The following is a 24,340-nucleotide window of genomic DNA, read 5'->3' on the forward strand; positions in this document are numbered from 1 at the left end:
GGAGGGGAAGAGAGGCGGAAGGAGGGGACCCAGGTGAGGGAGGGGGGGATCTTTCTCCCCTCCCCGCCGCTATCCCTGTCACCCCTCCTTCCAGCGCTGCTCTTCCCCTGCTGGAGCAGCTATACTGGGGGCAACTAAACTTGCTATACTGGGGGCATCTATACTAGCTATACTGGGGGCAGCTATACTAGCTATACTGGGGGCAACTAAACTAGCTATACTGGGGGCAGCTATACTGGGGGCAACTATACTGGGGGCAACTATACTGGGGGCATCTATACTGGGGGCAACTATACTAGGGGCAACTAAACTAGCTATACTGGGGGCATCTATACTAGCTATACTGGGGGCAACTAAACTAGCTATACTGGGAGCATCTATACTAGCTATACTGGGGGCAGCTATACTAGCTATACTGGGGGAACTATACCAGCTATACTGGGGCAGCTATACTAGCTATACTGGGGGCAGCTATACTAGCTATACTGGGGGCAACTAAACTAGCTATACTGGGGGCAACTATACTATCTATACTGGGGCAACTCTGGGGGCAACTATACTATCTATACTGGGGGCAACTAAACTAGCTATACTGGGGGCATCTATACTAGCTATACTGGGGGCAACTAAACTAGCTATACTGGGAGCATCTATACTAGCTATACTGGGGGCAGCTATACTAGCTATACTGGGGCAACTATACCAGCTATACTGGGGGCAGCTATACTATCTATACTGGGGCAACTCTGGGGGCAACTATACTATCTATACTGGGGGCAACTATACTATCTATACTGGGGGTAACTATACTAGCTTCACTGGGGCAGCTATACTGGGGGCAACTGTACTAGCTATACTGGGGGCAACTATACTAGCTAATACTTTAAATTACAGTTAGCTCCGCCCTCATGCAGTCATGACCACGCCCATTTTCTGTTGTGGCCACGCCCATTTTTTAAAGGGGGGGGGTGTCTTTTAATACCCAGCACCGGGTGCCAAATGCCCTAGGTACGCCACTGGTTTGATGTATAAGCCCCTCCCCAGTATAGCCCCCTCCACAGTAGCCGGATGATGAACACGACAATATACTGTCATCCAATAATAGGAATAACTATATCTACCGGTATCTATCTATCTATCTATCTATCTATCTATCTATCTATCTATCTATCTCTCTCTATATACTGTATACTATACATACATACATATAATTGCTGCCATGTGATTGGATGATTTGCTATAACATACAATAGAGCAGGTATATCTAAACAACTAGTCTGTGAGCATAATACTACACACTACACAAGGCAGTCATTATAGACAGCCTCATTAGATGAAGGATTTCCTCGGGACATTGCTGAGTAGTAGCAAAGCCACTGTACATAAGCATAGAATTAGTAGAGGGCGTTTTCTCTACACTTTCCAAATGGGAAGCGGGACATTTGGGCACTGGAAGTTTTGTCACCCCCAGAGACACCCATAGTAATATCGGCTAAGGTGGGAAATTTCCATCCACACTTTGCATAGTGGACGGCAGTGGCACCAGCATCTGCTATTTCAGGCGTATATCAGGCGTCCCCAGTGCCCTGATTTTTCACCTTAGCCAACATTACTATGGGCCCCTATGGATGTCCAATATTTGGTGGGTTTATTTGTAATGGGGTTGAAGTCAGTTTAAGGTTAGTTGTAAGGTTTTTTTTTTAGGTTAGTAATTAGTTGGGGGGGGGGGGGGGCTCAGTTAGAGTTAGGCATAGCAGGAAGGAGGTTAGGCATGGGCAGGAGGATGGTAAGGGTTAGACATGGGCAGGAGGATGGTAAGGGTTAGACATGGGCAGGAGGGTGGTAAGGGTTAGACATGGGCAGGAGGATGGTAAGGGTTAGACATGGGCAGAAGGGTGGTAAGGGTTAGGCATGGGCAGGAGGATGGTAAGGGTTAGACATGGGCAGGAGGGTGGTAAGGGTTAGGCATGGGCAGGAGGATGGTAAGGGTTAGACATGGGCTGGAGGATGGTTAGGGTTAGACATGGGCAGGAGGATGGTAAGGGTTAGACATGGACAGGAGGATGGTAAGGGTTAGGCATGGGCAGGGGGATGGTAAGGGTTAGGCATGGGCAGGAGGGTGGTAAGGGTTAGACATGGGCAAGGGGATGGTTTGGGTTAGGCATGGGCAGGAGGATGGTAAGGGTTAGACATGGGCAGGAGGGTGGTAAGGGTTAGACATGGGCAGGAGGATGGTAAGGGTTAGGCATGGGCAGGAGGATGGTAAGGGTTAGACATGGGCAGGAGGATGGTAAGGGTTAGACATGGGCAGGAGGGTGGTAAGGGTTAGGCATGGGCAGGAGGATGGTAAGGGTTAGGCATGGGCAGGGGGATGGTAAGGGTTAGGCATGGGCAGGAGGGTGGTAAGGGTTAGGCATGGGCAGGAGGATGGTAAGGGTAAGGCATGGGCAGGGGGATGGTAAGGGTTAGGCATGGGCAGGAGGATGGTAAGGGTTAGACATGGGCAGGAGGGTGGTAAGGGTTAGGCATGGGCAGGATGATGGTAAGGGTTAGGCATGGGCAGGAGGATGGTAAGGGTTAGGCATGGGCAAGGGGATGGTTTGGGTTAGGCATGGGCAGGAGGATGGTATGGGTTAGGCATGGGCAGGAGGATGGTTAGGGTTAGACATTGGCAGGGGGATGGTAAGGGTTAGACATGGGCAGGAGGATGGTTAGGGTTAGGCATGGGCAGGGGGATGGTAAGGGTTAGGCATGGGCAGGAGGATGGTAAGGGTTAGGCATGGGCAGAAGGATAGTAAGGATTAGGCATGGGCAGGAGGGTGGTAAGGGTTAGGCATGGGCAGGAGGATGGAAAGGGTTAGGCATGGGCAGAAGGATGGTAAGGATTAGGCATGGGCAGGAGGGTGGTAAGGGTTAGGCATGGGCAAGGGGATGGTAAGGGTTAGGCATGGGCAGGGGATGGTAAGGGTTAGGCATGGGCAGAAGGATGGTAAGGGTTAGGCATGGGCAGGAGGGTGGTAAGGGTTAGGCATGGGCAGGGGGATGGTTAGGGTTAGGCATGGGCAGGAGGATGGTTAGGGTTAGGCATGGGCTGGGGGATGGTAAGGGTTAGGCATGGGCAGGAGGATGGTAAGGGTTAGGCATGGGCAGGGGGATGGTAAGAGTTAGGTATGGGCAGGAGGATGGTAAGGGTTAGACATGGGCAGGAGGGTGGTAAGGGTTAGGCATGGGCAGGAGGATGGTAAGGGTTAGGCATGGGCAGGAGGATGGTAAGGGTTAGACATGGGCAGGAGGATGGTAAGGGTTAGACATGGGCAGGAGGGTGGTAAGGGTTAGGCATGGGCAGGAGGATGGTAAGGGTTAGGCATGGGCAGGGGGATGGTAAGGGTTAGGCATGGGCAGGAGGGTGGTAAGGGTTAGGCATGGGCAGGAGGATGGTAAGGGTAAGGCATGGGCAGGGGGATGGTAAGGGTTAGGCATGGGCAGGAGGATGGTAAGGGTTAGACATGGGCAGGAGGGTGGTAAGGGTTAGGCATGGGCAGGATGATGGTAAGGGTTAGGCATGGGCAGGAGGATGGTAAGGGTTAGGCATGGGCAAGGGGATGGTTTGGGTTAGGCATGGGCAGGAGGATGGTATGGGTTAGGCATGGGCAGGAGGATGGTTAGGGTTAGACATTGGCAGGGGGATGGTAAGGGTTAGACATGGGCAGGAGGATGGTTAGGGTTAGGCATGGGCAGGGGGATGGTAAGGGTTAGGCATGGGCAGGAGGATGGTAAGGGTTAGGCATGGGCAGAAGGATAGTAAGGATTAGGCATGGGCAGGAGGGTGGTAAGGGTTAGGCATGGGCAGGAGGATGGAAAGGGTTAGGCATGGGCAGAAGGATGGTAAGGATTAGGCATGGGCAGGAGGGTGGTAAGGGTTAGGCATGGGCAAGGGGATGGTAAGGGTTAGGCATGGGCAGGGGATGGTAAGGGTTAGGCATGGGCAGAAGGATGGTAAGGGTTAGGCATGGGCAGGAGGGTGGTAAGGGTTAGGCATGGGCAGGGGGATGGTTAGGGTTAGGCATGGGCAGGAGGATGGTTAGGGTTAGGCATGGGCTGGGGGATGGTAAGGGTTAGGCATGGGCAGGAGGATGGTAAGGGTTAGGCATGGGCAGGGGGATGGTAAGAGTTAGGTATGGGCAGGAGGATGGTAAGGGTTAGGCATGGGCAGGAGGATGGTAAGGGTTAGGCATGGGCAGGGGGATGGTAAGAGTTAGGTATGGGCAGGAGGATGGTAAGGGTTAGGCATGGGCAGGAGGATGGTAAGGGTTAGACATGGGCAGGAGGATGGTTAGGGTTAGGCATGGGCAGGGGGATGGTAAGGGTTAGGCATGGGCAGGAGGATGGTAAGGGTTAGGCATGGGTAGAGGGATGGTAAGGGTTAGGCATGGGCAGGAGGATGGTAAGGGTTAGGCATGGGCAGGAGGATGGTAAGGGTTAGACATGGGGAGGAGGATGGTAAGGGTTAGGCATGGGCAGGAGGATGGTAAGGGTTAGGCATGGGCAGTATGATTGTAAGGGTTAGGCATGGGCAGGAGGATGGTTAGAGTTAGGCATGGGCAGGAGGATGGTTAGAGTTAGGCATGGGCAGGGGGATGGTAAGGGTTAGGCATGGGCAGCAGGATGGTTAGGGTTAACCATTTGTAGAGGGAGGGTTTCGCTTAGTAAAATATTGGTGTCATTCACTAATTTTTGCTATCGGAATAAGTGCTGCAAAATAACAGAAAACTAGTAAATTTACTGATATTTACAGATATTTTACTAGTAGCTATTTCCAGGCATCCAAATTTCCAGGCGCCCTTTCAGCATGTACGCTATCTAAGGTCCTTCTCTTATTTTTACTACATTTGTCTAGCACCTGTAATGATACTACCTGATCTGCTCGCCCGCGATGTCTCTGACTCTTCTGGCTTGCGCTCCACAGGCTCCTCTTCCGGCGGGCGCATGCGTTCCAAGCGGCGCACGGACAGGGCACTTCCAGCTTATGCGAGCCGGCGACTTGCATTCTGGAGCTGACGTCACCCTGCCCTTTTTAAGGCTTCAGAAGACACCGCGCCGCGCCGATTAGCGAAAGCTAAGGCTTGCTAGGCGTAGAGCTTGTCCCCTAAGTGCTCAGCATTATTGTATTGTGATTTTCTGTGTACCGACCTGATTTTGTTACCTGACCACCCGATTGCCTGATCCTCTAACCTGTATAGATATCCTGTGTGCCGACCTGATTACGTTATCTGACTACCCGATTGCCTGATCCTCTAACCTGTATGGATATCCTGTGTGCCGACCTGATTACGTTACCTGACTACCCGATTGCCTGATCCTCTAACCTGTATAGATATCCTGTGTGCGGATCTGATTTTTGTTATCTGACTACCCGATTGCCTGATCCTCTAACCTGTATAGATATTGAGTGTACCGACCTGATTTACTCTCCTGACTATCCGATTGCCTGCTCCTCCAACCAAGTCGTACTCTGTGTGTGACCTGACCTGTGTCTTGATCATTCGTCTGCTGACACTTGCCGCTCTGTTCATACTGTCAGTTTTCAGCAATATTACTGTGCTCAAACACCTTACAGTTGTACACTTGTTATCAATACAACGTATACACATCTGAAGGAAATCCCCTGAGCATATCATCCTCCTCACTCTCAGGGCACGGCTACCTTGCTACGACCTGACAGCCGTTACACCACCTATATTATTGAGCAGGCTGAACTTTTTGTACATGGGAATAATTAAATCATTTGTTACATTATGTTTGATTCTTGAATCTCAGAAATGCCGGTGTTGTGTTCTGTGTTGTCTGTACCAATCCCCTTTAAATAGCTATTAACGGCTGTTCTGGTCTACAGGCACCATATCGCCAAGGAGCTCCAGTGCTGCTGGGGACAAGATGGAAGGCTGATCCTGTGCAGGAAGTGAGCAGCTCTCCAGTGATCTCTGTCCCCCATGTGTGTGCCATCATCCTCTGCCTCCTCATCCTGCACACATCTTCCTGTGGAGCTGCAGTAGTACAGAGTACATCATGCCGACTTACCTCAATCAATCCTCCTGTGCAATATCAATATTATATGGATGGAGACATCATTATTGGTGGGCTCTTTCCTGTGAACTTTAATGAAAAATATGCCCCCAGTTTCAGAAGTCCTGAGCCAAGGCTTGACTGTGTGTTGTAAGTCTGTTATGTATAACATTTTATACAAACAAATGTTTCCTCCAGCAGTGGTGCTCATCACGACCTCGTGATCATGGCATAGCAGTGATTGACAAGCATTTGTCCACCATCCGACATCGTGATCCGAATCTGTAATCACCTCTCGATCACGGATTCAGTTCCGATTGCACTCATGATGGTGGTCCAAATTCGGGTCGTGATCATGGATTTAGCCATGATTAAACCGCCAAAACCAGCCAACTTTAGCAGTTCATAGCAAAGCGCCCTTACTTGGTATAAACACCAAATTTGCCTGATATGTTAAGAGTAACAGTGGGAACAAGAGGAAAAAAAATATTCAAAAAGACCTTATAGTTTTTGAGAAAATCGATTTTAAAGTTTCAAAGGTAAAAAGTTACATTTAAATGCAGTAAATGACAGTTAATGAAGCAAAACCCACCAAATTTAGCAGTTAATAGTAGTGTTGCTCAGATACCCCTTTTCAAAATTCGAACTGAATTTGGATCCGGATACCCAGATATCCGGATCCAAATTGGATATCCAAAACCAAACTTTTTGATATCCGAGTAGAATCGGATATTCTAACCCAGTATCAGGGATATCCAGTCGGATCTGGATATCCGGATAGAAAACCGGAAGTGGCCTTTAAATTGCTACTGAAATCTCTCTCTCTCTCTCTCTCTCTCTCTCTCTCTCTCTCTCTCTTTCTCTCTTTCTTTCTCCTGAATTTTGACCTGAAAACCTTCTGCTTGAATATCAGAACTGAGTATCCAACCGGATATCCGGATTTCAGATAGATATCCGAGTTAACTCGGATAATGCTGTTCGGATTTGAGCAGATATCCGGAATCAGAATCCGGGTTCGGATAGCTGAAAAAGTTTGAATTATCTGGGTAGTTCAGATACTCGAATATTGGATGAGCACCACTGGTTAATAGCAAAGCCCCCTTACATGTTAGAAGGACCACATTTACAGGATATGTAAAAAAAAAAAAAAAAGAGTGGGAGAAATAATATTTTCCTATTTTTTTTAATTTTTTTTTTTTTTTAAGTTCAGAAGGTAGGAAATAAATAAAAATGATTTGGAGTCTCACCTAACCAGCATATTTAACCCCTTGCTCCCCATGCAGGCTGGGATAGCCAGAATGCGGAGCCCCAACCGACCAGGGGCTTCACACCCTGAGCTATATAAGCCTGCAAGGTCCATGGTATGGGAGGGTCTGGGGAGAGGGGCGGCCAAGCCTTCCCCTCCCCCCCTGTAGCCCATGTCCAATCCATGGACAAGGGGCTCTTCCCCACCTCCGGTGCCCCAGGAGGAGGTGGGGCTATGACTCCCGGGGGGGGGGGGGTTCGTGGTGGCAGCGGGGAGTCCCCTTTAAGAAGGGAACCCCCAGATGCCCGCCCCCTCACATCTCCACAAAGGGTTAAATAAAATGACAACACAACCATGAAAAAGTATTGTCTATGGATTGGACAAGGGCGCCGGGTGGGACGGGAAGGCTTGGCTCTCCCTCTTCCGCAGAGACCCTATACCATGGACCATGCAGACTGGTATAGCTCAGTGTGCAAAGCCCCAGTTGGCCGGGGCTCCGCATTCTGGCTATCCCTGTCTGCATGGGTGACAAGGGGTTAAATATGCTGGGTAGGGGAGACCCCACATCATTTTTTCCCACCTTCTGAGCATAAAAAGACATAAATAAATGAATTAAAAAAATAGGAAAAGATTATTTTTTCCCACTGTTCTTCTTAACATACTCTGCAAATTTGGTCTTTCTAGCACAGGCGTGGGCAAACTTGGCCCACCAGCTGTTAAGGAACTACAAATTCCACAATGCATTGCAGGAGTCTGACAGCCACAGTCATGACTCATAAAGGCAAATTCATTGGGGGACTTGTAGTTCCATAACAGCTGGAGGGCCGAGTTTGCCCATGTCTGTTCTAGCATGTAAGGGGCTTTTGTAAAGTCGACGGGTTTTGCTTCATTAACTTTCATTTACCGCATTTAAATGTAACTTTTTTCCTTTGGAATTTTAAAATCTATTTTCTCAAAAACTATAAGGTCTTTTTGAATTTTTTCCTTCTTGTTCCCACTGTTACTCTTAACAGATGTGGCAAATTTGGTGTTTATACCATGTAAGGGGACTTTGCTATTAACCGCTAAAGGCGACGGGTTTTTAATCATGAAAACTTTTTCCGTTTTAAAATCGATTTTCTCAAAAACTAAATATTCTTTTAGATATTTTTAAAGTTATAGCCACGTCTCAACTTTACAATCCATGCCATTTTGGTGATTGTAGCATATATGGGGGCTTTGATATTAACATTAAAGTCTATTTTACAGGTAATCCCAGCAAAAATCCAAATCAAATTCAGAATCCCATTTCAAATCCGGATAGCAATCACGGCCTTTCCGGTTTTTAATACTGCCGTGGCCTGATTTACTTGAATCCGTAATTGGGGGTATCCGAGCACCACTATCCTCCAGTAACTGGCCTAGCATAAACCAATCACTCAGCACTGGAGAGGGTACACCAAGCCTCTCCATCACACGCAGTGGTGCTTGGATACAATCCGTGATCACGGCATAGCATAAACCAATCACTCAGCACTGGAGAGGGTACACCAAGCCTCTCCATCACACGCAGTGGTGCTCGGATACAATGCGTGATCATGGCATAGCATAAACCAATCACTCAGCACTGGAGAGGGTACACCAAGCCTCTCCATCACACGCAGTGGTGCTTGGATACAATCCGTGATCACGGCATAGCCGTGATTTAAGAGCATTTTTTTCACTATTTAACATCGTGATTCGAATCTGTGATCGTTTAGCGATTACGGGTTTTATTCACGGATTCGGCCATTTGCAAGCCGTGATCATGACATTGAAATGACATCTCTGGCCAACCACATGCCCTCTGTAATGGATTGTGGAGACACGTCCGCGCGGTCTGACAGGCCCTTTATGCCAATAGGAGAGGGGTCAGCTGATCAGGACGATCAGCTGATCCCAGCGCAGCAGGTGATTGGCTGGAGGGAACTGGGCGGCGCTGAGGAGCGCTTTGCTAGTTGGTTGTCTGGCGTTGTGAATGCTTATGTGTCAGCACTCAGACCTTAGTCAGATCTCACAGTGTGTTAGAACCAGGAGGACCTGGGGATTCACACTTGAGACCACGGACCTCACACCCAAGCTTAGGGATACTGTGTTATTACTGTGTTATACTTTAGACCAGTTCCCGGGTGTTGAGACCACGGACCTCACATCCAAGCTTAGGGACACTGTGTTATAATTGTGTTATTCTTCAGACCAGTTCCTGAGTGTTGAGGCCACGGACCTCACACTCTAGACTAGGCTTTTTCTAGATATCTGTTATGACCTATTGCTCTCTTGACCCTTCTCCTGCTCTCTGATTTGGTACTTACGCATATCTGACTATCTGTTGCCAACCCTGCCTGTCCCTGGTTACCGAATCAGCCTTCTGTCTCTGTACCTTATCTGCTCATGTGTTGCTGACCCGGCCTGGCCGACCCTTCTGGCTGACACCCACTCCCTGGGTGTTCAGTCCATCTGCAGGGACCTCCTGTCTCACAGAGGGACCTCTCTGCAAACCAGTCAGGGACTCAACCTCTAGGAGTCCTTTGACTGCAGTAGAGTCTGACTCTCATCAGTTGGGTCACCTGCTCCTCAGGTGATCCTACTCATTTGCTGTTGCATCAATCACTTACACGTAATCAGGTGTCCAGAGGTTAGTTATACTTGTATTATTGGTGATTCTGCAGATCATCAATAATCAGGTATATATCTGTATTCTTGGTGATACTGCAGATCACCAATAATCAGATTCTCTCTGTGTGCTGACACCGATCGTTACAGAATGCCAGACCCAAAAACAAAATGGACGCACTTAACAGTTGTCTTGATGCACTCACCACCTCGGTGGAAAATCTCATCAGAGTGCTGGATGGTCAGCAGGCCCAGATCTCTGCTTTATCTGGGTCTCTACAGGTCCTTCAGACGACTGTAAATTCAGTGCGATCGCCTCCAGTTACAGACTTACGGATGTCTGTACCCGAAAGGTTTTCTGGTCATAGATCTGACTTTCAGAATTTTAAGAATCGTGTAATGTCATATTTTGAATTGAGGTCTAACTTGTCAGGAACAGAGGCACAGATAATTACATTTATTAAGACCCTACTGTCAGAAGATGCTCAAACCTGGGCATATAGCTTGCAGACAGGACACGAGGCGCTAACATCAGTAGAGGAATTTTTTAAGTCCATGGCCATAATTTATGATGATCCAGACATTGCCTCTACTGCTGAGCGGAAGTTAAAAACCTTGCGTCAAGGAAAGGATCCAGTGGAGGTCTATGCAGCTGAGTTCAGAAAGTGGTCAGTGTCAGCTGGGTGGGGGGCTTTTGCATTGTTAGATTGTTTTTTATCAGGGTTGTCAGACGCAGTTTCAGAATTGATGTTGGGACACCCTGAACCAAAAACCATTGATGAAGCAATATCTTTAGCAGTACGGGTTGATTGCCGGTTGCGGTATCAGAAGCAAACCCGTGGTAGAAACATGGTCAGATATGTCTCTTACGCCTCTCCTCCACCCGCCTCACCTCCGCCAGAACCAATGCAAATTGGTCAGTCCAAGTTGACGCGGATAGAGAGGAATCGTAGGAAAATTGAACAGCTCTGTTTATACTGTGCAGAGGAGGGCCATAGAGTGCAGAATTGCCCCAGGAAGTCGGGAAACGCTGCCGACTAGGTGTAGTCAGAGGTAATACCCTAGGCGCGCAGTCTTTACCTCTAGACAACAATTGTCTGCTCCTTCCCTGTTCTGTCACATGGGAGGGTCAGACTGTTACCACTGAAGCTTTCGTTGACTCTGGTTCAGCGGCTAATTTTATAGATTTTGAGTTTGCAAAAAGATTGGGAATTCCCATGCTCCCATTGGATCGGCTGATTCTGGTCACTGCTGTAGATGACTCTCCTCTGCAGAGTAGATATCCTCTGTCCCATACTCCAAATTTGAGGTTCAGTGTTGGGGTACTTCATGGGGAGAATCTGCAATTTCTGGTCTTGGGTGTGGCAACCTCTACCGTCATACTTGGCATGCCCTGGTTACAGCTCCACTCCCCTCAGATAGACTGGGTTTCAGGTCAGCTAACGAGCTGGTCGGCCCATTGTTATCATCATTGTTTAGCGAAAGTAACCATGGGTAATACCAGCATTGAGGTTGAAGGTGTGGCAAAACAATACGCAGAATTTGCTGACGTTTTCTGTCCCAAGTCAGCAGATAAACTTCCCCCCCACCGTGCCTTCGATTGTCCCATCGATTTGATATCTGGTTGTATGCCCCCCAGGGGTCACCTCTATAACCTGTCTGGGCCTGAGAAACTAGCTATGCAGGAATACATCAGAGAAAACATGGTTAAAGGGTTCATCCATCCCTCCCGTTCACCAGCAGGGGCAGGATTCTTTTTTGTAAAGAAAAAAGACGGAGGCCTCCGTCCTTGCATTGATTATTGAGACCCAAATAAGATCACGGTGAAAAATCGCTACCCTTTACCCTTAATTGACGATTTGTTCACACAGGTGACAAACTCCAAGATTTTCTCAAAAGCTAGATCTAAGAGGTGCATACAACCTGGTGCGTATTAGAGATGGTGACGAATGGAAGACAGCCTTCAACACGCCCGACGGGCATTACGAGTACCTGGTGATGCCCTTCGGGTTGTGTAACGCTCCGGCTGTCTTCCAGGAGTTGATTAATGAGGTATTCAGGGAGGTCTTGGGGAAGTTTGTCCTTGTCTATCTGGACGATATATTGATCTTTTCATCCAATCTCTCTGAACATCGCAGGCATGTTAGGTTTGTGCTAGAAAAGTTAAGACAGAATCAGCTTTATGTCAAACTGGAGAAATGCCTTTTTGAAGTAACCTCGGTTGCCTTCTTGGGGTACATTATCTCCACCTCTGGTCTCTCAATGGATCCAGGGAAGGTTTCTGCCATCCTGGAGTGGCCTCAGCCTGTTGGACTGAAGGCACTCCAGAGATATCTGGGCTTTGCCAACTACTACAGAAGGTTCATTAAGGGGTACTCTACCATCATCTCACCCCTCACTAGTCTCACCAAGAAAGGGGCTGATACTCATCACTGGTCAGCAGAAGCTCATGCGGCCTTTTCCACCCTAAAGAAACTGTTTTGTTCCGTACCTATACTGAGACATGTTGATGTCACCTTTCCCTTCATTGTAGAGGTTGATGCTTCAGAGGTGGGGGAGGGAGCTGTATTGTCTCAGAGGTCAGGCTTGCAGGGCAAGCTCCACCCATGTGCCTACTTTTCTCGTAGATTTTCACCCGCAGAGAAAAACTACGACATAGGCAACCGGGAGCTCTTAGCCATCAAGTTAGCTTTTGAGGAATGGTGACACTGGCTAGAAGGTGCAGAACACACTATCACAGTTTATACAGATCATAAGAATTTGGAGTATATAAAGGGTGCTAAGAGACTTAGCCCTCGCCAGGGTCGGTGGTCCCTGTTCTTTGCAAGTTTTAGATTTGTAATTACATATACTCCTGGTAGTAAGAACATTAAGGCCGATGCCTTATCCAGGTGTTTCGAACCTGAGACAGTGCAGCCTTTAGCCCCTGAGACCATTCTACCTCAGAAGGTAGTTCTGGAAGCCATTGAGACCTGGAAAGATTGGACAGTCACTTTGCGTCCTTACCAACAAGATATTCCAGAGGGGAAGCCTGATGGGGTCATGTTTGTGCCACTGCCTTTCCGTTTACAACTCCTGCAACTGTTTCATTCCCACAAGAATGCTGGTCATCCTGGGGCCACCAGAATGCAGGATTTACTGGACAGATGTGCCTGGTGGACTACATTGGCAACAGATTGTAAGGAGTTTGTAAGAGAGTGTGCCGTGTGTGCAAGGAGTAAACCCTCTCGTCAGGTCCCTGTTGGCACTTTACAGCCCTTGCCAGTCCCCAGTGAACCATGGACCCATTTGTCCATGGATTTTGTGGGTGAGCTCCTTCGGTCTGAGGGCAAGTCGGACATTTGGGTGGTAGTGGACAGATTTAGTAAGATGGCTCATTTTGTCCCTTTGAAAGGACTCCCCTTGGCCCAGGAATTGGCTGATCTCTTCATCCAGCACATTTTCCGGCTGCATGGCATTCCGGAGAATGTAGTGTCAGATTGGGGAGTCCAATTTGTTTCAAAGTTTTGGAGGGCCTTCTGCCATCAGTTAGACATGGATCTCGCATTCTCATCAGGCTACCACCCACAGACCAAGGGCCAGACCAAGAGAGTTAACCAATCCCTGGAACAGTTCCTTAGGTGTTATGTTGCAGATGCTAAATCCGACTGGGTAAGATTTTTGCCGTTTGCGGAATTTGCGCACAACAACCTAAAAAGTTCTTCTTCTGGGTTTTCCCCATTCCAGGTAGTGTCGGGAAGATCACCCAAGTTTGCTCCGTTGCCGGTCGCATCTACACCCTTTCCAGCTTTGGAAGATTGGCAAAGGGCTCTAAAGGAGATTTGGGGAATGGTTAAGAGGAACCTGGGGAAAGCTTTTCAAACCCAGAAAAAACAGGCAGATAAAAGACGGTCCGTAGAGTGGTAGTTCTCTCCAAGAGATTTGGTGTGGGTATCCACTCGTCATCTGGCCTTGAAGCAACTGTCACCCAAACTGGGCCCTAGATTTATAGGACCATTTCCAGTGGCCAAGAAAATCAATAATGTCACTTACGCGATTGATCTCCCAGCCAGTATGAGAGGTGTGAGATCATTCCATGTGTCTATTTTGAAGCCAGCAGTACACGTGGATTCCTCTCCCCCCCCCCCCCTCCTGTTGGTGGATGACCAACAAGAGTATGAGATTGAAAAGATCTTGGACTCTCGCTTAGTGCAGAATTCCGTGCAGTATCTGGTCCACTAGAAGGGATATGGCATAGAAGAGAGATCTTGGGTGCCAGATTGTCACATGCATGCAGAGGAATTAAAGAAGGAGTTTCATGACTTACATCCTGGGAAACCTGGTGGAAATTGTCCGGAGTCCACTCCTTTGTACTGTAATGGATTGCGGAGACACCACCGCGCGATCTGACAGCGAGGCGTCTGATTCCGTGTTCAGGCCGGTGGTTTCACCGCAGCAGCATGCGTCTGATTTGTCTGAGCCTAGTAGTGCACACAGATGGAGAGCTACGCGCGCGCTGCGAGACAGGCCCTTTTTGCCAATAGGAGAGGGGTCAGCTGATCAGGACGATCAGCTGATCCCAGCGCAGCAGGTGATTGGCTGGAGGGAACTGGGCGGCGCTGAGGAGCGCTTTGCTATATATACTTCTTGCCGGTCAGTTGCTGGTTGTCTGGCATTGCAAATGCTTATGTGTTAGCACTCAGACCTTAGTCAAATCTCACAGTGTGTTAGAACCAGGAGGACCTGGGGATTCACACTTAGCCAGTTACTGTGTTATTACTGTGTTATACTTTAGACCAGTTCCCGGGTGTTGAGACCACGGACCTCACACCCAAGCTTAGGGATACTGTGTTATTACTGTGTTATACTTTAGACCAGTTCCCGGGTGTTGAGACCACGGACCTCACATCCAAGCTTAGGGACACTGTGTTATAATTGTGTTATTCTTCAGACCAGTTCCTGAGTGTTGAGACCATGGACCTCACACTCTAGACTAGGCTTTTGCTAGATATCTGTTATGACCAATTGCTCTCTTGACCCTTCTCCTGCTCTCTGATTCGGTACTTACGCATATCTGACTACCTATTGCCAACCCTGCCTGTCCCTGGTTACCGAATCAGCCTTCTGTCTCTGTACCTTATCTGCTCATGTGTTGCTGACCCGGCCTGGCCGACCCTTCTGGCTGACACCCACTCCCTGGGTGTTCAGTCCATCTGCAGGGACCTCCTGTCTCACAGAGGGACCTCTCTGCAAACCAGTCAGGGACTCAACCTCTAGGAGTCCTTTGACTGCAGTACAGTCTGACTCTCATCAGTTGGGTCACCTGCTCCTCAGGTGATCCTACTCATTTACTGTTGCACCAATCACTTACACGTAATCAGGTGTCCACAGGTTAGTTATACTTGTATTATTGGTGATTCTGCAGATCATCAATAATCAGGTATATATCTGTATTCTTGGTGATACTGCGGATCACCAATAATCAGATTCTCTCTGTGTGCTGACACCGATCGTTACACCCTCAGAGTAGGCCCTAGCCAACCAATCACAGGAGGGGAGGCTCTTCCCTCCCCTCCAGTATATAAAGTGTTGGCCATGTTGAGAGTGAGGTCCTTGCTAGACTGTGGCACTGAGCATCTCCAGGCCATTTGTTGCAAAGCAAGAGTGTTTTTTGTTCAAAAACACAGCGTTTTAAATCATGTCACAGCTCTCTAACTGTATTTGATAACTGTATTTAGAAAGGCAGCCTGTGAATTAAATTCTAGTCAGTGTAGTTGTGACACACAGTGTACTGAGTGCTGTGCTGTGCAGCTTAGTGCAATGCTGCAGGCAGAGGCAGGGTCACTGATTTTAGTGCTCTTAGCTGTATTACTGTATTTGATACTTGTATATTTAGCTAGCCAATCAGCCAGTGATCCACTTAAGTTACTTATAGTCACTGAGTGTAGTCAATGACATTGACCAGGGTCCACAGATGGTGGATGCATATAATTGTTGGGCACAATTATTCTCGTGCAGTGGTGCCAACAGTGAGGTGCCATGCCTTTCTGTGCTACTGCTGAGTCCTTAGTCCTCCTTCTCCTGCTGCTGCTGCTGACATCCTATTTAATTACTAAAATCCATGTTCCCACCACCAGGGTCCACGGCTGATGTTGTATTTAACTACTGAAGTCTGTCTGTGTTCCCACCACCAGGGTCCATGGACTCTTACAATTTTTGGGAACAATTATTCTCGTGCTGTGGTACCACCAGTGAAGTGCCATGCCTTTCTGTGCTGCTGCTGAGTCCTTAGTCCTTCTCCTCCTGCTGCTGATGTTGTATTTAACTACTAAAGTCTATGCTCCCACCACCCGGGTCCACGGACACTTACAATTATTGGTAGACACAATTATTCTCGTGCTATGGTGCCACCAGTGAGGTGCCATGCCTTTCTGTGCTGCTGCTGAGTGCTTAGTCCGTCTCCTCCTGCTGCTACTGTATTTAACTACTAAAGTCTGTGTTCCCACCACCAGGGTCAACGGATACTTACAATTTTTGGGCACATTTATTCTCGTGCTGTGGTACCACCAGTGAGGTTCCATAGTCTTCTGTGCTGCTGCTGAGTCCTTAGTCCTGCGGATCTTGTATTGTACTACTAAAGTCCGTCTGTGTACCCACCAACTTGGTCCATAGATGTTTCAATTTTTGGGCAGATTTATCATGCTGTGGTACCATCAGTGAGGAGCCATACTCTTCTTCTGTGCTGACGCAGAGTGCTGATTAGTCCTCCTGCTGCCACCTCTGATGTCGTGTTTAATGTCAGCAGTCTGTGTTCCCACTGACAGGGTCCATGGACAACTCTCTGGGTGTTTTTGTGGTGCACTCATCCTCCTCCAGTGGTAACACCCACCGCCAGGTGCCAATGGGACTCTTATATTATCAATTAATAGCTGCATTTAAAGTGTAATTTAATTTTGACCACTTGAGGACCGTGGTGTTAACCCCCCTGGCATTACAATTAATTTGCCAGGGGGGCAGCGCAGCACAATTTTTTTTTTTTAAATCATGTAGCTAGCCTAGCGCTAGCTACAAGATAGCCATTGTGCAGCGGCATTCCCCACCCCCTCCGATCGCCTCCGGCGATCAGGCCCATCAGGAAATCCTGTTCTGAACGGTATTTCTATTAGGGCTTCCCCCGCCACCATGGCGATGGGTGCGATGATGTCACCGATGTCGTGACGTCAGAGGGAGTCCCGATCCACCCCTCAGCACTGCCTGACACTAATTTGCCAGGCTGCACAAGGGTCTCGGGGGGGCACCCTCTAACGCGGTGAGTGGCAGCGAATCGGCGGCGGGCAGCGGCAAGCGGTGAGTTCATGCAGCTAGTAAAGTGCTAGATGCGTGCAACAAAAAATTATGTAAATTGGCCCAGAGTATCACTAGTAATGCAGAGGCTAACTGATTATATGGTGATCTGCAGAATCACCAAGTAATGCAGGTAATAGCACTGGAATGAACACACAAATATAGAACTCAAGATAAGAGAAACTTTGTGGAAATATCCACCACACTGCGATTCTTCAGAGGTGTGGTTACCTCTGAATGGGAACCCCGTGTGTGAGATCCTCCAAGGGAAGCAGTGGAGGAGTCTCAGCCTCTAGTAATAATGGTGTACTAGAGGCGAACCTCTATAACGGAAACCCCTCAGTGGGAGACAAGCCACTGAAAAGAGGAAGGTCGGAGAGAGATAGGTTCAGCAACGATACAGGCAGTGAGGTACAGAATCAGGAGACGGATATCAGAGTCGGAAACGAGCCAAGGTCAGCAGGAGATCAGAGAGGCAAAGTACAATATCAGAAGGCGAGAGAATAGTCAAGAAACAGGCAAAAGTCAAATACAATGAGATCAATCAGGCTAACTGCGTGTGCAAGTAACGGGGTCCTGCGGCACTTTACACACCGGGAACTGACTAAGGTCTGAGCACTAACACAGGGTGTCACAAACACAGACGAAGTGCCAGTGTCAAACACTTCCTTATATACTGCCTGGGACATGAAGGACCTCCCAGAGCTGCAACCAATCAGAGCAGGCTCAAGGACCTGCCTGACCTGCCTGGCTCAAGGACCTGCCTCCAAGTCAGCTGGCACATTTCTTCATAGTATAAAAGGGAGGCCGGTGTGCGCGCGCACTCCCTATAGTGGGGGAAACAGAGTCATACAGAGTAACATGCCGGTGAGTTTGGCGCGATGTGCCCGCACGGACTTGCAGGGAGGATGCTGACAGAGATCCACATGCCGCAATAGAAGGTACGCTTACCGGAGCGGATGCAGCCAAAGATCCGCAATCCTTCCGAGAAACGCCGCCCAGCGGCGTATTTGTTACATAAATATTTATTTTTATTTTATTATTTTTTAATAAATTTGGCTATTTTTTTTGTCCCGCTCCCTCCTTCCCTCCCCCCACCAGCCAATCAGCGTGATTGGCTGTCATAGACTTCAGCCTATGACAGCCGATCACTCCCCAGCCTATAGAGGGGACAGCCGTGTCACTGGCTGTACCCAGTACAGTGCTGCTGCAGATCGCAGTGCTGTACACAGGTATTAGATGGCGGTTTAGCTGTCTAACAGTCTCCCGAGCGGCGTTCGTCACTCGGAATCTGAAAGCGGAGCTCCACCTTCCAAGCAGGAGATGCTGCTAGCCCCATAGAAGACCGTTCACACCAATTGGTGTGGAGCGGTCCTGGGGCTGCCACACTGCTCACTCCAATTGGCGTTAAGCAGTCGTCAAGTAGTTAAAATTGATTTTCTCAACAACAAAAAGTTCTTTTTGATTTTTTTTTTGCTTTAAGTTGTAGCCACTTCTCACCCTTATTTTGGGGATTGTAGCATGTATGGGGGCTTTGCTATTAATGTTAGAGGTAAATCCGAATCACGACCCATGATCACGGATTCAAATGGTAATCACGGCTAAAAGCTGACTCAAATCCGGATAACAAATTATCCGGATTTTGGGACTGCCGTGTCCGGATTTATTTGAATCCATGATCAGGGGTATCCGAGCAACACTGATCACCCGGCAACAGATAAGGAAGTCCATCTGCATTAGCCCAGGGAGATGCCATAACCACAGGGATTACCAAGCACCATCTGCACTGCCACACCAAGACCCCCAATGCATTGCTGGAGCCGGCCACAGGTCAGATCGTGACAACACATTACTAAAGACAGGGATTTAAAATCTGGTTTATAGCTGTAAACTTACATAACATAAGGTGTCACTGATAATGGTGGACTGAAAAATGTACATTTATGGTCACGTACAAAAGGTGGCCTTTAATTAAAAAATGGGGGATTTATTTTTGTGTATTTTAACATGTGTAGGTGTATTTTTACTTTTTTACCATCTGATTTACCTACATGTTATTCCTGTGTATTGTGATCAGCACACAGGATGTGTTGTGTATGTGTTTTTACTTTTACTTTTGTGAATGACCACTGGCTTCTCCCTGAGGCTGGTGATTATTGTCAGGATACCTTCTGTAGTCTGTCCTGTTGGTTGCCATGGAACTGCAAACAGGCAGTTCAGAATTTCCTGCATGCATATTGTTGCATAATATTGTTTGCATTTGTAATCAGAATCCTTTCCTCCTGCTGTCAGCTTGCAGCCATCAATCAGACTGACACAGGATGGAGTGCTTACCATTCAGCTGTGTGGGAATTTGCATGTCTGCTTGCATTGGCTGATGTCCATAGAAAAGCTTGCTTCTTCTCTCAGATCTGGTCCATCATAATATTCAGTTCTGCTTTGCTGGTTGCTGGGTCTTTGAGAGAAGTTTGAATTGTATGCATTGCCTTGCCTTGTTTGCCTGGACTTTTGCTGCACCCACGTGGGTACAGTGAAGTCTTCCGATCCTGCTAGTTTGGAAAGTCATCACCACGTTGGTGACTGGTAGCGTTCCTGCGGGTTCTGTTCCTGTAGACGTAACTACGGCAGCGGTTGCTAATGGTTATGCTCCTTCCAGTCTGTCTTGTCTGTGCTTGTGTGAATACTTGCTATCGCTGGGGCAGCAATTAGATTGGCAAGCATTCTTCTGTCTGTCTGTTGTCTCTCCTTGTTAACTCAGTGTGGTGGAAATCAGTTGCTTAGTGCTGCAGTCGCACTGAGCAACCATTGTGTCTTGTTTATTGTGGCGGTTATCGGAAGCTCAGAGCTGTGCTTGCTCTGAGCCATATTGTTCCCTTGTTCACAGTTCCTAGTGTGATCTGTGTTATCTCCTCCACAGATGCATTCCGCAGTATATTATAGAGCTGCATAGTCTTGCCTTGTGGGCTCTGGTGGTACTCTAGTTTTCCCGGCCTCAGTCTCTATACCTTGCACTCTAAGACCTGGAGGTAACCAATGTCAGGAGACAAATCAAGTGTCCTGTTCAAGCGGGGGCTTGTCTATAGGTGAAGACGTGGTCCGGGCTCAGAGTCACGACAAAAGATTGGGGCATAGAAACTGAAGGAAAATGAGAGATCTGCCAGGCCTTACAATTATTCACTACAGGCACTTTGATTGGCTTTGGGAACACGTACCCATTCACCAATTACAGACCAGCAGCATGGCAACGGGTGTGTGCACGGGAGCATACAGGAGCACACACGGCGATCACAATAAGCAGAGACACATTTCTACAGCTCTGATCCACAAGTGGAGTGACGTTGCATGGCAAAGATCTGGAAGCAGTTAACATTCTTTTAAATGCTTTTAAATTTTGAGGCAATATTTCTGGACTTGATGTCTGTATCTAATATACTAACTGTTGTTTTCTAATATTTTTAATAGTCCTCTTTTGAAACTATTTGTTGCTTATGTGATTCTTTCAAGCACAATTTCTAAATTTAATAAGGATAATCGATATCTACCTAACATAACTGTGGGCTATCATGTGTATGACACTTGTGGAGACCCCATAAAATACCTACACGATACTCTGCACATCTTATCTGGACAGCAAAAGGAGGCTCCTAATTATTCATGTCTGAAACGTGGAGAAGTAGTTGCCTTTATTGGAAATAATATTGTATTGGAACAACTTTTAGGCTTGTATGGCTATACAAAGGTAAGTCCCTACCTCTTCAGATATCTTCCACAGTCATAGAAATCCATACTTTGCACTGATGAAAATCAAACCAGCCTGAAACAGCTATCTTCAAATTTCTTTTAAACATAAATCCTACAGATACTTTTATGCCCACCTCAGGACCAGAAGTTTATAACCCCCCAGTGACCAGGCCAATTTTTACAATTTGGCACTTCACAACTTTAATGTTTTTTGCTCGGTCATACAACTTACCACCTAAATTAATTTTACCCCTTTTCTTCTCACAAATAGAGCTTTCTTTTGGGGGTATTTGATTGCTGCTGCAATTTTTTTTTTAATAAATAAAAAAATACCTGAATTTGAAAATAAAAAACCTATTTTTTTATTCCCCCCCACCACCAAATTGGCCCTAGATTAAGTTACATACACTACTTTTACATAGACATATGACTATGGTAGGGATTAGATTGTGAGCCCCTCCGAGGGACAGTTAATGACAAGACAATTCTCTGTACAGCACTGCATAAGATGTCAGCGGTATATAAATGATTGTATTGATTATAAATAAGATATACATCGCTGGTGTCCCCGTGCACAGTGACGAGAGAGCGTGTGCCTTGTGAGAAGACACCATATGGCAGAGCTTAGGAACAACAAACCCCTCTGCTGTCGCCAATGTGCGTTAGGTGGTCGACAAGAGGATACATTCTTTGTTAAAAAAAATACAAATATCCTACTAATATTATAAATGGGAAAGTTCGGATGTTTGAATGTTTGTTACTCGATTACGCAAAAATGGCTGAACTGATTTGAGTGAAATTTGGCACAAACATAGTACATTACCTGGAATAACATAGAGGATATGTTTTTATTCCCATAACCAAGAAGTGGGTGGAGACAAATGCAACTTTCACTGGGAAAATGTAAACTGCAGCCATTCTTACACTGTTAATGGTAGGGTTCTCAAACTTTGCACAGTTGGTCGCTGGATGCCTGGGATTAATATTAATAAAAGTGGGTGGGGCCTACAAAAGCCAATCAGAATTCACCTATTGATTTTCAAGGGGAATATTGAATTGCTGCTACAGTATTATTGCACTGTTAATGGTTAATGCTTAATGGTACAAGCCTCAAACCTGGTACAGTTGGTAATTGGGTGACTGGGGTTTCAAATTCAGAAAAGGTGGTGGAGCCCCAAACAGCCCATTAGTTTTTTTTAATTTGAATGCAAATTATTGATGCCAAAGACCGCAAAACTCACAAACTTGGTCATTGAGTAATTGTGTGTTAGGGTAAGAAAAAGTGGGCGCAGCCAACACCAGTCAAATACTGTAGTGAAATGCAGAAAAGCCGCCATGTGTACTGACAGCAAGGCAGCTGATTCCGCGTCCAGCGCGGCGGTTTGCACGCAGCAGCGTGCGTCTGCTGTGGCTGGGTCTGTTACTTCACACAGATTGAGAAATACGCGCGCGCGCTGAGAGGCAGAACCTTTATGACAGTCGACGAGGGATCAGCTGACCAGGTTGGTCAGCTGACCTCAGAGCAAGTGACTATTGGTCAATCACTGATGGGTGGCGCCGAAGAGCGCTGCTCTATATATAGTCACTGCTGGTCAGTCTCAGGTTGTCTGCCATTGCAAACACTTACGTGGAAGCACTCAGACCTTAGTCAGATCCTACAGTGTGTTAGAACCAGGAGGACCTGGGAATTGACACTGAGCCAGATTACTTCTGTTTATCATTGTGTTATACTTTAGACTAGTTCCAGGGTGTCGAGACCATGGACCTCACACCCAAGATTAGGGACTTTGTGTATCATTGTGTTATACTTCAGACTAGTTCCAGGGTGTCGAGACCACAGACCTCACACCCAAGATTAGGGACTTTGTGTTATCATTCTGTTATACCTCAGACTAGTTCCAGGGTGTCGAGACCACGGACCTCGCACCCAAGATTAGGAACTTTGTGTTATCATTCTGTTATACTTCAGACTAGTTCCAGGGTGTCGAGACCATGGACCTCACACCCAAGACTAGGGATACTGTGTACCATCATATTATACTCCAGACTAGTTCCAGGGTGTAGAGACCACGGACCTCACACCTAAGACTAGGCATTGTTTGATGTCTGTTATGACCTATTGCTTTTCTGACTATCCCTCTGCTTTCTGATTCAGTACCTACGCATATCTGTTTATCTGATATGCGTAGGTACCGAATCAGAAAGCCAACCCTGCCTGCCTTTGGATACCGAATCAGCTTTCTGTCTCTGTACCTTGTCTGTCCGTGTGTTGCCGACTTGGCTTGCCCGACCTTGAGAGCTATCTCTCTCCTTAAGAGATAGTCTCCAGACCTGCTAGTGACATCCACTTTCAGGTGTCACTCACCCACAGGTCCTTCCTACCTTCAGCCTGGGACTCCACCCCTTGGGAGGTCTCAGGCTGCTGGAAGGTTTTTGCAATTCTCAGAAGGCAGTATCGCCCATACTGCCAAAGACCACCTGCTCCTCAGGTGGTCTTACTCAAAGTCATTAATGTTGCACCAAACACTCACACTATATAGGTGTCCAGAGGTTAGTCATACTTAGATTATCGGTGATTCTGCAGATCATCAATAATCAGGTATATATCTGTATTCTTGGTGATACTGCAGATCACCAATAATCAGATTCTCTCTGTGTGCTGACACCGATCGTTACAAATACATAACCAGGCAGCGCCGGGTTGTCAGTAGGCGGAGACAAATACAAATTTCACTGGGAATTTATACATGAATTTCTTGTATAAATTGTTGGTTGTTACGTTAAAAAAAGTCCGTTAAATATATCATATAGGAGACGCAAACAGTGATTAGAGATGTCTCGAACCTCCAATTTTAGGTTTGCGAACCTCGAAACTACAAACACTAATTCTGGCCACAAAAGTGATAGAAAGATGTTGCAAGGGGTCTAACACCTGGAGGGGGGCATGGCGGAGTGGGTTACACCCCAAAAGTCTCGGGGAAAAAAACCCAGATTTGATGCACAGCAGGGTTTTAAGGGCAGAAATCACATTGCATTGCTAAATTGGAGGCATAAAGTGCTTGAAAACATTTTGCGTGTGTAGACATGGATCAGCAGGTATTGTAAGTAGTGTGCTGCTTCACACTGACAAAACAAACTAACTGTGTAATGCACTGAAAACAGCTGTTTGTGTAGTGATGGCCGTGCTGGACTGGTGCGCACCATGGCGAGAGTGCAGGCAATGACAGTTTTCAAGCCATATGGTCGGGCTGAGGTAGTTAACAGTGACTGAGTGTCCAGGTGATCGAATTTGGTCTGTCCACAATGAAGCAACAACCTTATTATCTTGGGTCAGGT

General features: G+C 47.3%; 1 long non-coding RNA gene across 1 annotated transcript in view; it reads left to right on the top strand.

Annotated features, from left to right (window-relative positions):
* The window catches only part of LOC137545215 (uncharacterized), a 279,535-nt gene that overhangs the window by 197,658 nt on the left and 57,537 nt on the right, over positions 1-24,340 (top strand). Inside the window, exon 3 of the long non-coding RNA XR_011026013.1 lies at positions 5,894-6,213. This is a non-coding gene — a long non-coding RNA (uncharacterized lncRNA). The remainder of the gene's footprint in view (positions 1-5,893; positions 6,214-24,340) is intronic.

Source organism: Hyperolius riggenbachi, chromosome 1 (assembly GCF_040937935.1).
Source record: "Hyperolius riggenbachi isolate aHypRig1 chromosome 1, aHypRig1.pri, whole genome shotgun sequence".
Classification (NCBI taxonomy): Eukaryota; Metazoa; Chordata; class Amphibia; order Anura; family Hyperoliidae; genus Hyperolius; species Hyperolius riggenbachi.